Below are 9,734 nucleotides of genomic sequence, written 5' to 3'. Positions count from 1 at the left end.
AACTGGGGTTATTTAGTCAGCAGAAGAGAAGAGTGAAGGGGGATTTGATAGCAGCCTTCAACTTCCTGAAGGGGGGTTCCAAAGACGATGAAACTAGGCTGTTCTCAGTGGCGGCAGATAACAGAACAAGCAGCAATGGTTTCAAGTTGCAGTGGGGGAGGTGTAGGTTGGATATTAGGAAACATTATTTCACTAGGAGGGTGATGAAGCACTGGAATGGGTTACCTAGAGAGATGATGGACTCCCACCCATAAAGGTTTTTAAGTCCCAGCTTGACAAAGCCCTGGCTGGGATGATTTAGTTGGTGTTGGTCCTGCTTTGAATAGGGGATTTGACTAGATGACCTCCTGAGGTCTCTTCCAACCCTAATATTCTAATGTTCATTTGTTGGCTGGCTCAATAAGGAAGCTACTCCAGCCAGGGGTTACAATGTGGGATGCTTGAGGGTGGTGGGAGTCTTAAAAGTGCCATGGGATTCAGACAGGTGGTTTGAGGACTTGTGACATTCTCATTTGGTGGAGTGAATCTGGTTTCTGACCCAGGGGAAAGACAATTCATGTTTGTCATTCACTAGAGTCATTTCACTTTGTAATGAGCCTCAAAAAAATATCTAAACAATGGGCCATCTTAAATGCTATATTAAAATCTATATTTCTGCAGAGGGAATACAATGGCAGCCCTAGGTCTGAGTTTTCTTGTTTTTATTAATTTAACCAAGACTGTATCCAGTGTTGAACTGCTCATGCAACAATGCTGATGTCAGACACAGAAGCAGTTCTAGTAATATGACTAAATGTTAGCATGATGATGATGTTAGACTTTCCAGGCAAAAACTCAGTGAACTCTACGGTACAAGAATCATCTTCACTTCAGTGGGAGTTCTGAGTAACAACATGCCAAAAAAAAAAGTATGGAGGGGGAAAAACAAACAAACAAACAAGTCAGAACACACCATCAGTGTTATCATTCAAAGCCTTACCACACTAGCCTTGCAAGGTGCTAAAATACCACAGTACAGGCACACTAGAATTAGATAGCTAGGACAGCTACTCTGATGGCATAATCCCTATTATTAAAATTGCTCTCAATACCTCCAAAGTCCCAAAGTTGTAGGAGGTCTTAGAGGACTGAGTGAACAACAGATCTTGAACTCTAAAGCCCAAAGGTTTTCTCTTCAGGGCAGCAGCAAGATGCATTGGTACAAACAGCATGTGGTGAAGCTAAATTGAATCAGTGCTGTAAAAATTGTCCTTTAAGACAACCACCTAAGTAGCCAGCGAACAGTCTACCACCTAATACTCTCTGATTCCGAAGTCTTTTCCTCCCAATTTCATTCTGCACAATTCATTTTCAACACAGATCGTCAGTCTTTGTATGTAAGCAAAGATTTCATTGTGCTAAGCAAAAAGAACAAGAATACTTGTGGCACCTTAGAGACTAACAAATTTATTTCAGCATGAGCTTTCATGAGCTAAAGCTCACTTCTTCGGATGTATAGAATGGAACACACAGACAGGAGATATCTATACATACAGAGAACATGAAAAGGTGGAAGTATGCATACCAAACAGGAAAAGTCTAATCAACTGAGATGAACTATCATCAGCAGGAGAAAAAAAAAAAACTTTTGAAGTGATAATTAAGATCCTTATCGATAAACTAGGCAAACACAATTTAGATGGGGCTCCTATAAGGTGGGTGCATAACTGGCTGGGTAACCGTACTCAGAGAGTAGTTATTAATGGCTCCCAATCCTGCTGGAAAGGTATAACAAGTGGGGTTCCGCAGGGGTCTGTTTTGGGACCGGCTCTGTTCAATATCTTCATCAACGACTTAGATGTTGGCATAGAAAGTACGCTTATTAAGTTTGCGGACGATACCAAACTGGGAGGGATTGCAACTGCTTTGGAGGACAGGGTCAAAATTCAAAATGATCTGGACAAATTGGAGAAATGGTCTGAGGTAAACCGGATGAAGTTCAATAAAGACAAATGCAAAGTGCTCCACTTAGGAAGGAACAATCAGTTTCACACATACAGAATGGGAAGAGACTGTCTAGGAAGGAGTATGGCAGAAAGAGATCTAGGGGTCATAGTGGACCACAAGCTAAATATGAGTCAACAGTGTGATACTGTTGCAAAAAAAGCAAACGTGATTCTGGGATGCATTAACAGGTGTGTTGTAAACAAGACACGAGAAGTCATTCTTCCGCTCTACTCTGCGCTGGTTAGGCCTCAACTGGAGTATTGTGTCCAGTTCTGGGCACCGCATTTCAAGAAAGATGTGGAGAAATTGGAGAGGGTCCAGAGAAGAGCAACAAGAATGATTAAAGGTCTTGAGAACATGACCTATAAAGGAAGGCTGAAAGAATTGGGTTTGTTTAGTTTGGAAAAGAGAAGACTGAGAGGGGACATGATAGCAGTTTTCAGGTATCTAAAAGGGTGTCATCAGGAGGAGGGAGAAAACTTGTTCACCTTAGCCTCTAATGATAGAACAAGAAGCAATGGGCTTAAACTGCAGCAAGGGAGATTTAGGTTGGACATTAGGAAAAAGTTCCTAACTGTCAGGGTAGTTAAACACTGGAATAAATTGCCTAGGGAGGTTGTGGAATCTCCATCTCTGGAGATATTTAAGAGTAGGTTAGATAAATGTCTATCAGGGATGGTCTAGACAGTATTTGGTCCTGCCATGAGGGCAGGGGACTGGACTCGATGACCTCTCGAGGTCCCTTCCAGTCCTAGAGTCTATGAATCTATGAATATGACCCATAGGAGAACTTAACACAGGGAAATAGATTCAATTAGTGTAATGACCCAACCATTCCCAGTCTCACTGGGAATTGAATCTATTTCCCTATGTTAAGTTCTCCTCACACCTTCTATGGGACATCTTAATTATCACTTCAAAAGTTTTTTTTCTCCTGCTGATGATAGCTCATCTCAGTTGACTAGACTCTTCCTGTTTGGTATGCATACTTCCACCTTTTCATGTTCTCTGTATGTATAAATATCTCCTGTCTGCGTGTTCCATTCTATGCATCTGAAGAAGTGAGCTTTAGCTCATGAAAGCTCATGCTAAAATAAATCTGTTAGTCTCTAAGGTGCCGCAAGTACTCCTGTTCTTTTTGTGGATACAGACCAACACGGCTGCTACTTTGAAACCTGTCATTGTGCTAAGCATCTCACAACTATAGGCAATCCAATTTCAATAAGTTTCCTGGCATGACAAATTATAAGTGTTGCCAGAGTCAATACATTAGTACTCCACATATAGGTCAGTTTAGAAAGAACACCTTTAAATCTACATTTTATAACATTAGAATGATGTAATGTTGCTAGTATGCTTCAGAAAAACCTCAAGGAAGCCGTAGTTCTTAGCCTTTGGCTGCCACTATTTACCAAAGAATCTATTACTCCTAAGCACACCTATAAAGTCCCATTGAGATCAATGTCACAGGCAACCCAGGACTTGATTACTTTATTACTAAATGTGAAAGTAAATAATGCCTTAAAGGGCCAGTGTCAAGATTGTTAGGTCTGAAATTAGATTGCCTATTGTTCTGGATCTTGCAGTATGCACACGTCACATCTTCTCTTCTAAGAACCATAGCAAGCCACTAGGGCCCTATAATTTCAAAGCATCTTGCACTCTAATGTGGACAGCAGAGAAGGGCAGACAGTAAAATTCATGCCAATAAGCCAGAGCAAGTTCAATGCTCTAGGATTGTTTGAAGTTGGCTATCCAACGGAGAAACTGGGTTTCACCCTAAATTGTGGCTCTTCTTTTGGATGGTGGTAAAAGTATTGGCGAGCACTGGCTATTTCCCCACCCACTCCCAAATTAAATTTTTGTAGACAAATGTTCAGAGGCACTTCAGGATTTTAGGCAACCGAATCCTGGCCAGTGGGAACTGGACACTAAGTTTCTTTAGCCTCCTTTGAAAATCCGAAACTTAAATGTTATTGGGTTTTTCTGGAGGGTTGGGGACTTTTTTTGATGCACAAAATTTTCAGCACACTTTTCTGAAGTTTTCTAAAACAAAAATGTTGCCATCAGAGGAATTCACAAATGGACAAAAAAGATTCAACTACTAAGCAGAAAAATAATTTTATTTCAAATATAAAGTTGTTTTTCCCAGTGGAGACACCAACTGCAAAACCGGGTCCATTCATAATTTACAACTGGTAAGGACTTTGTCAACAGTATGTATGTCATGTATTAAATTGATGTGACTTCAAATCTTGCCTGTTATACTCTAAGTATCAAGAAGTATATTAATGTGAAAAAAATAAAGCATAGTGAAGAGAAACTCCACAGCCATGGATCAAAATTTCCCTCTTCTGCTCACTAGTCCAGGAAGGATATCTGGAAGCATTAACTGATCCTGGAAACCTTGATATCAGTTGACCAAAAAGTCACATCATTCAAATTCTCTTTTCTTTCCTCTTCAATTTTGACATGATTTCAGCAGCTGACATCTCATAATCTCCAATGTCAGCAGTTCACTGTTACACTGCTTGAAGGCTGAGACATCAAGCTACTTTCAAATGGTAAATGGCACCAGTTTCTAACTGTTAAGGCCCCATCTATTTTACAGAAGTTAGTACTCATTTTTTTTGCAACTGTGTATGAATTAATGTAGGCTAGCCTCTGGCAGTTTTACTACATCAGCAAAGCTTGCTGGAGGTGACTACACTATGGAAAAGATACCTTAGGCCTTGTCTACAAGAACAATTAGTTTGCAGCAAACTGAAATGGTAAACTATTGGCCTAAAGCACTCTAACCACTCCAACACTGACAGACTGTGGCAGGCTAGCATGGGCCAGATTCATAGCCCATTTTACCACAAACAAACTGTTTGTGTAGACAAGCTCTTAGTGTAAATAGCCTGCCAGCTCCCAACATCATTTTATTCACTGTTCATGGGATCTGCCCACAGCAAGTCTGAGCAATAGTTTTCAAAGCCATGCTGGCAGTGGAGGGCTGTCTACACTAGGGCTCTCAACACCATTAGCACTGATGGAGGTGAACGTCCAATGCCATAGTCAAAGTTCAGAGTGAGCTTTTATGAAAGAATGGTAAAACTGCTTAAAGCCCCATCTACTCGAATGCTTGTGTCACTGCTAAAAACAGGTACCAGCTTTCCAAGTGCAAATGCACCCTAAAGTTAAGTGGAGAATGACAACACAGGATGGTGATCAAAATAATCTGATTTTTTTTAAAAGGTCCCAATAAGTTGCAACTAAGGCTAACAACAAACGTTTTACATCCTTGAGAAGTTTTCCATTGGTACCTAGTCTGGTGATATGCAAGATCTCAGATTAGCAGTGCTTTCTTTGCATTGATCCAGGACTGACTATAGCAAGTCCCATGGACATCAAAATCAACCTAATTTTCATTTCCTGCAAGCAACCTACTAAGCAGCTAACAAAACATCTTGGCCATTTTGAGGCATTTTCTTTCAGAAATACTCTACAAGCAAATCAGTCACAGCAGATATCTTCCTCTTAATAATTTAGCCATTTTGGGTATACTGAATAGATAAATTTTAAACCCAAAGAGTGGAGCATTTAACAGCATTTTGGCAACCTTTCATTCAAAGGTCAGTTGGCAGTGTATTTTTTTAAAGTTATATCAAGAGGGTCAAGCTGTGCCCAAGGTTTCTACCCCCATTACTAAATCCCACTAAAAATGAACACAATGGGCACAACAACAAACCTTCAGCTATAGAACAATTCAGTGGATGCTGCCATTACACCTGCCAAATGGTATCCAGTTAGACCAGAGGTTCTCAGCCTTTTTCTTTCTGAGCCCCGACCCCCAACATAATATAAAAACTTCATGGCGCATTTGTGCCACAATAACTGGTTTTCTGTATAGAAAAGCCAGGGCCAGCATCACGGGGTAGCAAGCAGGGCAACTGCCTGGGGCCCCATGCCTCAGGGGTTCCCATGAAGTCACGTTGCTCAGGCTTCAGCGTTCTGTCCTCAGTTCCAGCGAGTCTAATGCTGGCCCTGCTTGGAGGCCCCCCTGAAATCTGCTCAAGGCACCCTAGGGAACACTAGACTGTTGGTTGAGAACTACTGAGTTAGACTTTGAGACAGCTCCTCATGTCTGTGCTGGGCTCGGCAAAGCCATCAACTAAAGGATTTTGGATACTGACCTAACAGCCCAAAAAAGGAGCAAGGCCCGCCCAAGAGCTAGAACTGGGGAGTGAATATCTCAGTTTCAGCAGCAGATGCCATTTCAGAAAAGGATGCAAGGGGAGGGCTCCTTCTAGAACAGATTAAGTCACCCTGGCCTAGATTTACATGTTTTTAACCCAGAAGATGGTAGCTTCTGGGACTGGGACACAGAGACAAATGAAAAGCTCATATCACAGAGACACAGCTTCAGTGGCCAGGAGCTGGTGATGTGCCTGTGTGTGCTGAAGGCAGATGTGCCAGCTCCTACCATCTTTTCCCTGGAAACAGGGGATCTGGCACTCTGTCTTCCTTATGCTCATCTCACAGGGATATGAGGGCTGTGGGCAGGTTCACCACCCACCGCCTCTTGGGATGGGGGTAACACTGTGCCTGGGGGAATAGGGCATGTGTGAAATCCTCCTGGTGGGTGGGGGAAAAGGAGGGCACTAGGGAACAGGGAGCATCCATGTCTCTGGTCAAGTGACCAGACACTCCCTAGAGAGGGGGGCATGTTATGGGAGGGGTTACAGATGCCACTCACCTAGCTGAGAGAGGAGGGAGAACCCAAAGCAAGAGGGGCTTGGCTTGGGGGTCAGGGTGAATCACTTCTATCCCAGTGGGGGCTGAGCGAAGGGACAGGCCCCGCTGGTTGGGAGGGGGCCTGCCTTGGCTGGGGGTGGCAGGTGGAGTCTGGGAGCAGACACCCCCCAACATCTTTCTGATGGGGATTGACGGGGGAGGGTGGCCGGACTCAATCAGACTAGAGCGGGGGGCGGGGTAGCAGGCACCCCGCCGGGGTGGGTGGGGCCCCGCACACACAGCGATCAGGGTGTCTGGATGGGGGAAGGGCACTGGGAACCAGCCGCCCCCGGGCTGGGGTGAAGCCCCCGGCTGCTCCTCCTACCTGTGCGGCGCTGCCATAGCGGCTCCCCAGCCTCCTCCTCAGGGGGGCGGGGGACCGAACCCCGCGGGCCCGGCCTTCTCTCCCCCAGTCACCACATGAAGAGGGGCGGGGGTTCCAGGCACCGCAGCTGCCATGAAACCGCCACCTCCCCCGCCGGCTGCCCGGACCAGACGGACAGACTGACTGACAGGCGACTCCGCCCTCCTCCCCGCCCCCTCGCCCCGCTGGCCAATCCCGCCCCGAGAAGGTACACTTAGAGCCCACCTACCGAGCCACATTCTCCAATCGGAGCTCCGGGGATGACAACCGGACCGTATTCACACCCACCAGCAGCCGGAGATGGAATGAACTGCAGATCCGAGAGGGGAAGGAGGGAGTGGAGGCGGGGATATAAGCCACGCCTATTAAACGATTAACCAATAGACACTCGAGGATAGTTAATGGACAAGACTTCCCACCTACTGCGTTGAAAAAGGCGTTGAGTGGCAGGACACAGGGGGCGGGACTCCTCTTGTTCTAGAGACCAATAGAAATCGCTAGAGGAATTGATAGACAGGTTTCTTCACCTATCAAGTGCAGAAAAGGTTTGGCGTGCCATGCTCTGTGATGGAAGACAATAAAATCCCCACCTCTTGCTCCCAGGGCCAATACGTTAGCAGTCTAGTTTTGATTGACAGGTAATCAAACTGATCAGTTACAAGGAGATTTCGGAGTGGCAGCTCGGCAAACCAATGGATTGTGAAGAGTGAGCTGTCCAGGTCTGTCTCTGCCTTCTGAGCTGGAGAAGAGTCTAATTGGTAGAGAGCGGGAGACGGACAAGGGTCTCAACCTATGGGGCGTCGAGTAGCTGAAGTCGCGTTGCTGAAGGGAATTTTGCCTTGCCTTAGTTACCTTTCACCAGGCGGAGCCAAGAGTGGACGGTGGGGGAGAGGCAGGAGGGGAAACATTGAGGGAGAGGTACGTGAGGGACTGATAGTGGGTTCCCAGAGAGCACTGCGGGAGGGGGCCTGAGGGGTGCAGGGGGTTAGGGAGCATTGGGGGAGGGGGCCCTGAGGGGTGGCAGGGGAGCACTGAGGGGGCCCTGAGGGATGGTGGGGGCTCCCAGAGAGCATGGGGGATCCCCAAGGAGGCCATAGGCGGTTGGATCAGGAGTGTCAGGGTTCCAAGCATTTCCTCAGCCCTTTCTCTCCTGACACAACCTTAATTTTGCCCTTTTACTAGCAACAGTTGGTCAGTTGTCAAGCATGGTATGTATGAGCTTAAATTGCGCCCCATTCCATTGCCCTGAAATTTCACAGCCCTTAGCCCCGTCCCTGATCCACTTTTGGCTCATTATGTCTTAGCCCATCAGCAGAACGTGTCCCCCTAGGAATGGGGCAATGTAGAGCACACTAAGCTTCTGCTGCACTGAATGAATGGGCAGGACTCCTGCTACTGTGTGGGGGTGGACAACAGAGACAGTGACACTGACAGCGTGGCTGAGAGCCAGGTAACACTGCAAAATTAGAGAGAAAAAAGTGTAGCGTGGCCAAGGCAATAGGGTGTGACACAGGAGACTTGGATTTACTTCCTGGCTTTGCCACCATTATCTGTCACCATGAACAAGTCTCTTATTTCTTCAGGTGTCTCAATTGCTCATCCGAAATTTTGGGATGATCGTGGTTGTTCCCCCAAGTGTTGTGATACTTACCAGAGTGTTACAGGTAGACAATTAAACCACAGGGAGAATAAATAAAATTGGATACCCTGATTTCACACGTGATGAATGATGGAATTTTGGTATTATTTTTTATGATTCCTATGTGTGCCTTCATTTCCTTTTATGCTTTGCATTGTGGTGCATGGAATATGTAAAGGGTTTGTAGTGAGGCAGTGTGGCTCCCCACCGTCCCAGAGGGTGCTGAGCCCATCCGGAGGCCGCAGTGAGCGGATCTAGGGAGCTCTGAGCCCGCCCCTCAGTGGGTCAGGCAGTGACCCAGAAGTATAGAGGCTCACCCTCAGAGCTTAGTAAGACCCCGGCTACTGGAGAGACCAGATGTCTCCAGTCTAGCCCATGACTGGGAAACCCCCACGGCCCAAACTGCAGGCCAGGACTGGTCTGACTTGCCCTGCACTCGCTACCCGGAGGAGTTGCCGGACCTGCCCTGCACTCACTACCCAGAGGAGTTTCTGGGCCTGCCGCTTGCCCACTACCCCGAGGAACCTATGCTGCTGGACCCCCCAGAGGACACCACCCTGACCCAAGTACCAACCGTGGGGGAGTCTGGAAGTAGCCCGGGGACAGCTGACCCTCGTCTGGCTGCATCACTGCCAGAGTCCATGTCAGCGTGTTGCGGCCAGGATCTCCACTGACTAAGTAGCGGGACTTCTGCTGCTGCTAGGGCCCTGGGCTGGGACACAGTGGAGTGGGAGGACCTGCATCCCCCAGCCACCCAGCTTGTGGGTCGCAGTCTCCCCCTGTCTCAGGCCTTTGGAGGCTTGGGGCCTACTATTGTTGCTCAGCTCTGCTTGAGGGCCTGAGTTCTGACTCTGTGCTGCCCTGCCCTGACATAGAGCCTGGGCTTGCTACTAATTGTACTATTGTTGCTAAGCCCTGCCTGATGGCCTGAGCTCCTGCCTCTGCACTGCCCCGCCCTGACCCAGG

The 9,734-nt window shown here is 46.9% G+C and overlaps 1 protein-coding gene across 8 annotated transcripts in view; it reads right to left on the bottom strand.

Moving 5' to 3' along the window:
* Positions 1 to 7,393, bottom strand: part of EVI5L (ecotropic viral integration site 5 like) — a 99,059-nt gene extending 91,666 nt beyond the window's left edge. For 6 of the 8 annotated variants that reach the window (XM_032781423.2, XM_075061186.1, XM_032781419.2 and 3 more), the window contains exon 1: positions 7,091 to 7,266. The gene's annotated coding sequence lies outside the window, so the exon portion shown is untranslated. Of the gene's footprint in view, positions 1 to 7,090; positions 7,267 to 7,358 lie in introns of those variants that run through there. The other 2 variants (XM_075061185.1, XM_032781421.2) reach the window with 2 other exon arrangements.
* Between the last annotated feature and the right edge of the window lie 2,341 nt (positions 7,394 to 9,734).

Source organism: Chelonoidis abingdonii, chromosome 26 (assembly GCF_003597395.2).
Source record: "Chelonoidis abingdonii isolate Lonesome George chromosome 26, CheloAbing_2.0, whole genome shotgun sequence".
In the NCBI taxonomy this organism is placed as follows: domain Eukaryota; kingdom Metazoa; phylum Chordata; order Testudines; family Testudinidae; genus Chelonoidis; species Chelonoidis abingdonii.
Note: the sequence above shows the minus strand (reverse complement) of the source record. Positions and strands in the feature narration are given on the sequence as shown.